Source organism: Macrobrachium rosenbergii, chromosome 23, assembly GCF_040412425.1.
Source record: "Macrobrachium rosenbergii isolate ZJJX-2024 chromosome 23, ASM4041242v1, whole genome shotgun sequence".
NCBI lineage: Eukaryota > Metazoa > Arthropoda > Malacostraca > Decapoda > Palaemonidae > Macrobrachium > Macrobrachium rosenbergii.
In genome coordinates this window covers 12,686,991-12,694,490 of record NC_089763.1, presented here as the reverse complement: position 1 = coordinate 12,694,490, position 7,500 = coordinate 12,686,991, and positions in this window count along the sequence as shown.

The window sequence follows — 7,500 nt, the reverse complement described above, 5'->3', positions numbered from 1 at the left end:
CTTATTATCAACTAAAATTCCTCTTCGGTAACATATATGAAAATATATTATTTCCAAGAGGAGATTGGAATTGATATTACAAGGACGTTGTAGCTTTTGATTGTATATGAATCACGGTGATGTGATAAATAGTTATATATTGACAAACGCACTACAATCAACATGGCAGAGGTGGGTGGATATCGTCTCCAAACGCAAAACACCTGAGTTCGACGAGGTGAGATGATGGGAGATGTTATTTTTATACCTCTCTTGTGGCAAATTAGTTATGTGTCACATTTAGTCCTGATTCTCGTCCGTCGCTGGTTCGACCACGGGACGGTGGACTTATTATCAACTAAAAATTCCCTTAACATATATGAAAAATATATTATTTCCGAGGTAGAGTGAATTGATATTAAAGGACGTTTGTAGCTTTCTGATTATATACTTATATATACATATATATACACATGCATATACATATATATATGAGGGTAAGTCAATAATATAATTATTTTATTCTACAAACATGAATAGGCTACACAATGGCAAAATGCTATTAGGAAAGATGATGTTATTCCTTATTTTGGTTGGTTTCAGCAGTTAATACTTTGCACCAAAGAAGTAAGGATGGACTTTTATCAACTAAAATCTCTCATTTGCACCAAAGAAGAACAACGCTCTGTAATCCGTTTTTGTGGTCTGAAGGTGTACCAGGAGTTGAAATCCATAGAAGACTTTCATATAGTTACGGGGAATGTTTTGCCATCGACGTAGTGTTTATGAGTGGATAGAGCAGTTCAAAAGCAGTCGGACAAGCGTGGAGGATGAGAAATATATGGACGTCCCAGCCACAGCCACTACGACAATCCACTCATACAGGTCAACGTCGTGGCAAAATATTGCCCCCATAGTGTACTGAAAGTCTAGAGCTATGGATTTCAGCTCCTGGTACATTCAGACCACAAAAACAGATTACAGAGCGTTGTACTTCTTTGGTGCAATGGAGAGTGGTGCGTCCATCTCATTTCTCAACAGCGCAGAGCGAAACTGAAGTGGTAATGCTGAAACCAACCACAAAGGAGGAGGGCGGAGCCATCTAACAATAGATAGACACAAAGCCATAAAGCCTATTCAAAAACAATTAGAATAAAATAAATACTTATTGACTTACCCTAGTACATAGATATACACACATACAAGGACAAATATCTATTGCAATCTCAGTGGGCAGTAATAATTATTCATATACTTGACTTCAAACAGGAAATATGATTACACCAGGATCTCTAGCCAGAGGCTGAGGAAGGGGGAAAAAATGGAAATAGAAATACCAGCAAATCGACAAAATCTTGTCAATTCCAGACTTACCTTCATGTAGGCTGCTTGCGCACGGCAACCAACGCCCGGGAATTCTGGAACAACGTGTCACGTCTATTCACTTAATAAATAAAAGACGAGAAAGAGACAAAGGAAAGAATTATCAGGAGCACTGACGCATGTGTGCCCTGGACGAAGGTTGGGTACTCTCTCCCTTTCTTGGGTCAGATTGGGGCCTCTGTGTTTTCGTGACCAATGTTCCCTTCATAGCCTCCAGCAATCTGAAAAAATGACAAAGACATCGCCGATGCATAGGACAGGGGAAAGGAATATGTAAGAACACCCTCACTAGAGGTGACCTGGTGAAAAACCTCCCTGTGGGATAGGTCCCTAATACTGACTGATAAACTATTTGGAACGGTTAATTTTGAAAACACAACTATTATTATTCTGCATGAAAAATGAACGTCTCATTTCTATGTTCCCCAGAAAACTCCTCTTGTCTTTGTTAGGAGTATATTAATATAATTTAGTAGACCCTTTTAAACAGGTTCTATTGAATATTATTGCTGCTTCAGCTGCATTTATTTTGTAGAAGACTTTTTCTATTTTCCTTATTTGAAAAAACGGACTTTCTTCAGTGGAGGTGCGTGTGTAACAGTCGTCATATCGCCTATATTTGTCATTTCACGGGGAAAAGTCAAAATCTGGATTATTGCTTTATATATTCTATACAGTTAGTTATATACAATTATGACGACTATATTTGACAGACTCTTCTGTCATTCTTCAGCGGGAGCTAGTAGAGGACTGGCAGATTGCATAGGTCCTTCTGAATTTATACACGGGCTTCAGCGGGGGTCATGGATGGCGCATAAATTGATTGGTTGCAGTCAGCAAACTTCAAGCCAAATTTAATTAAGCTCGATCCTGACAGATCTTCGCAAACCTGGGAATGTCATTCATTCCAGCGTTCCATTGGCCTGCCGTTGCGTGATGTCATGCCGCTGACATCATCGGTAGTTTGGCTGCTGTTTTTGCGGATGAATGATGTCATTATCTACTCTTTCTGTCGAATTAAAGTCGGGGATTGTCTCGAAGCGGGCGCCTCGCTCATCAGGGCATCTCCATTTTCAGGGTTGTCGTTTTCAGGTATTCGTTGATTTGGTGGGTGTTCTGCATTATTCTTCTTAAATTCGTGGTAGGAGCGATGCCTCCCAGCGTCGTATTCATTGTTGGTTTTCTCGGCAATGAGGAGCGCTCTAGCAGGCGCAGACGTCGAGGGTCGGCGGCTCTCCGATTGATTATACTATATTTTGTATAATACTGTCGTGGGAGATGGAAATATTGTGAGTAGCACGGGCGTGGTTCATGATGGCACCTCCTGGGCGTGGCAGGAGATCCTTTGACAGACGCATCGTGGTCATTCCAATATAAGCGAGGGGCATCCTCGACAGGACATACAAATTGGTAGACCACGTTCTTCTGCTTGAGGGGTTCTCTTGCTGGCGGAGAGGGGTTATTCTTCATCACCAGATCACGGGTGCGGCGGTTCTTATAATAAATTACAAGATTTATTCTCTTACTGTCTTCGGTTATGGGTGACGTTTTCCATGACGATTTTCTTCATGGAGTTCTATCCTCACGGTACTGAGGGATGCATCCGGGCCTTATAAAAGATCTTTATGTCATCTTGGGGCCAGGTTGTGTGTTCTCACCGTTGTACCATTTTTCCAGGCCAGTTCGAATTTCTTTGTTTACGAGTTTGTTGGTGAAACCATTGTTCACCAACATTTGTGCAGCACGTTCGTGAATTCCTTGTTGGTGTCCTGCCAGGTGGAGCAGTGGGAGAGGGCCCTTTAATGAAGGTCCTGACTGTCGTTTCTTAAACCTAGCAGGGCACTCGCCATCCCCATTCAAGCAAAGTCCCAAATTGGTGGATTTTGTGTAGACTGATGTCTTCAAGTTCCGTTCCGTCTTTTTGTGACCATAACGCCGAGGAAGGGAGCCGGTGTCTGTGCTGAACTCGACAGTGTAGTTCAACACACTACATTGTTGGAAGGTCAGGACGAAGGGCTTCAACCTCCTCCTCGTTGTCTGCTTGAACGAAGACGTCGTCGATATATCGGGCATATTTCTTCGGCCGCTGATTCTCTCCGAAGACACGTTCTTCTACGGTGCCCATGTAAAAATTTGCAAAGAGGACGCCCAATGGAGAGCCCATCGCAACGCCATCCTCTGTCTATACATGTGCCCCTCTGCGTAGTGAAAGGCGCCATCTTCGTACAGATCTCCAGCAGAGCCTTCAGGGAACTTTCTGGGATGTTCAGGGGGTCATTGTCGGCTCTCTATAGACTTTGTTAGGATAATGTGGATGGTTTCATCCACAGGCAACGTTGGTGAATAGACTCTCTACGTCCAGAGAAGCGATGGTCCCTGCGCCCGGGAGTCTCGGATCATGAGGAATTCCACAGAGGACTTCAGGCTATAACTGCTCGGGACGAGGAGGGGGTCAAGATATGATTTAGTCGTTTGGCGAGGGCAAGGTCGGGGCAGGTGTTTGGCTGATGATCGCGGAGGGGATTGCCAGCCTTGTGTGTCTTGACATTCCCATACAGGTAACCAAGTTCGAAGTCACCTATGATGGGGAAGATGGACAGCATTGCTGGCAGCATTCAGGGTGTGCTGATGATCTTATTAGCTTCCTCTTGATGTCTTCGATGGGGTTCCTCGTCAGCCTCTCGAATTTCGTCGTGTCCGACAGGATGGCATCAATTTGTGAAATACTCCTGCACGTATAAAGGACAAAAGCTGCTGTCTTGTCAGCGCGACGCACTGTGATGCCTTCCTTTTTCCAGCTCCTTCGCAGCTTTCCTCATCTCACGGGTGCAGACTCCACTGTCGTAGGACCCTCCAGTGAGGGCTTCTGCTAACAGGAGGCTGGAGGGCGTCGAAGTTCTAACGGTGCCTCGAGATTCTAACTGTTGTATGGATTCAAGCATCAGTTCTATTTCCAACCTCTTCTCGTGGTTCTTTGGCCTCGAAATAAAGTGGCAGTTCAGCCCCAAATTCAGCAAAGCGTCTTGATCCGGGAGGGCTGGAAATCTGTCAAATTGATGTAGCCTTTGTGCTGCTGCTGGCACTGTAATTACCGCCGTTGAGGGCGGTGAGTTTGCGCATGACGCCCTCATGCGTTGGGTCATATCATCCCTCGAAGGCGGTTTAGACAGGCCAAAAAACTTCTTCAGAATTCATCGTCGGGTGGGGGATACGTTCGTTATCAACGTGGTCATCTTCATGGTCAATCTCAATCGGGTTGTCATCATTCATGGGAACTAAATATTGCGAGAGAACAGGTTGTTCTGCTTCGGGTGCTCCATCTCTCCGTCGATGGGTCTTTGTTCGTCCGCTGCCGGGCATTCATCCATTGCTGGTGTAGGCGTGATGCTTCGTCGTGCAGGTCGCGCAACTCCGACGTCTTAGTTCCCAATTGCCGCTGCAGGAGGGACCACCTGAAGCTCCTGGTATCTTCGCTTGTTCTTGCTGAGGGTCGTGCAGTCTTAAATTAGTATAATTTGGCAGTAGACCCTCTTTTAAACAGGTTCTATTGAATATTATTGCTGCTTCAGCTGCATTTATTTTGTAGAAGACTTTTTCTATTTTCCTTATTGCGGACTTCTCTTCAGTGGAGGTGCGTGCTAACAGCTCGCCTATATTTGTCATTTCATGGGGAAAAGTCAAAATCTGGATTCTGCTTCTTTATATATTCTATACAGTTAGTTATATACAATTGTTGCCGTGACGCGTTTCGACAGACTCTTCTGTCATTCTCCAGCGGGAGCTAGTAGAGGACTGGCAGATTGCATAGGTCCTTCTGAATTTATACACGGGCTTCAGCGGGGGCTCATGGATGGCGAATTCTGATTGGTTGCAGTCAGCGAACTTCAAGCCAAATTTCTGCGGCGAAGCTCGATCCTGACAGATCTTCGCAACCTGGGAATGTCATTCATTCCAGCGTTCCCATTGGCCTGCCGTTGCGTGATGTCATGCCGGCTGACATCATCGGTAGTTTGGCTGCTATTGGGCTGCGGATGAATGATGTCATTATCTACTCTTTCTGTCGTAGTCGGGGATTGTCTCGAAGGGCGCCTCGCTCATCAGGGGCATCTCCATTTTCAGGGTTGTCGTTTTCAGGTATTCGTTGGATTTGGTGGGTGTTCTGCATTATTCTTCTTAAATTCGTGGGTAGGAGCGATGCCTCCTGCGTCGTATTCATTGTTGGTTTTCTCTCGGCAATGAGGAGCGCCTCTAGCAGGCGCAGACGTCGAGGGTCGGCGGCTCTCCCGATTATACTTATATTTTGTATAATACTGTCGCGGGAGATGGAAATATTGTGAGTAGCACGGGCGTGGTTCATGATGGCAACGACAACCCTGAAAATGGAGATGCCCCTGATGAGCGAGGCGCCCTTCGAGACAATCCCACGACTACGACAGAAAGAGTAGATAATGACATCATTCATCCGCAGCCCAATAGCAGCCAAACTACCGATGATGTCAGCCGGCATGACATCACGCAACGGCAGGCCAATGGGAACGCTGGAATGAATGACATTCCCAGGTTGCGAAGATCTGTCAGGATCGAGCTTCGCCGCAGAAATTTGGCTTGGAAGTTCGCTGACTGCAACCAATCAGAATTCGCCATCCATGACCCCCGCTGAAGCCTGTGTATAAATTCAGAAGGACCTAAAAATCTGCCAGTATAAATTTACTAGCTCCTGCTGGAGAATGACAGAAGAGTCTGTCGAAACGCGTCGCGGCAACAATTGTATATAACCAACTGTATAGAATATATAAAGAAGCAGAATCCAGATTTTGACTTTTCCCATGAAATGACAAATATATGAGCTGTTAGCACGCACCTCCACTGAAGAGAAGTCCGCAATAAGGAAAATAGAAAGAGTATATTAATACTAAGATAATGCAGGAAGGGTTGAACAGCAGAATATTTATAAATATATATATATATATATATATATATATATATATATATATATATATATATATATATATATATATATATATATATATATATATATATATATATATATATATATATATATATATATACATATATACATATATATATATATATATATATATACATATGGCCTATATATATATATATATATATATATATATATATATATATACATATATATATATATATATATATATATATATATATATATATATATATATATACAATGTGTGTGTGCAACTGTTTTGAGTATTTACTTAAGTAGCAATTGTAAAGTAACAGGGGAAATCTATGTATACATACATATATATATATATATATATATATATATATATATATATATATATATATATATATGTATATATATATATATATATATATATATATATATATATATATATATATATACAATATGTGTGTGCAACTGTTTTGAGTATTTACTTAAGTAGCAATTGTAAAGTAACAGGGGAAATCTATGTATACATACATACATATATATAAATATATATATATATATATATATATATATATATATATATATATATATATATATATATATATATATATATATATATATATATATATATATATATATATATATATCACACATTACCACACGTAAAAAAAAAAGAGAAGGGTTGTAGGTCCTGACCAGCTTCAACTTTATTTCCAAGCCATTGACGAAGGACTGATATAGAGTATTAGAAATCACAAATATATATACCACAGAAACAGTACTGACGAACATACACAAGCGTTTGAGACTACAGATCCACCAACAGGCCAGTGTCATGGTAGGAGTGGCCTTCAAAATTCATTTGGCTAAAAATCACAATATACTCTCAGGGGACAATACTGATAACCGTACCGACCATAGGAGACTACAGGTCCTCAACTGACAGGTGTCAGGGAAGCGGGGTTGGAAAACTCATTAGCACTGCTGCCCCCATACTGTTTTTATAAATATGATAATCATATTTCCACACATCTCTACTGCCTACCTTAAAATTTAAGCAATTTGCAAATTTCTTTTGTTATTAAGGGATCAAGTTTATACATCCCTTGACTGATATTCATATTATGGCTGTAACTTTCTTTTATAGAGCTAGATTCAATGATATTCCTTTTCAGTGCATTATTTAGAATATACAATCCATT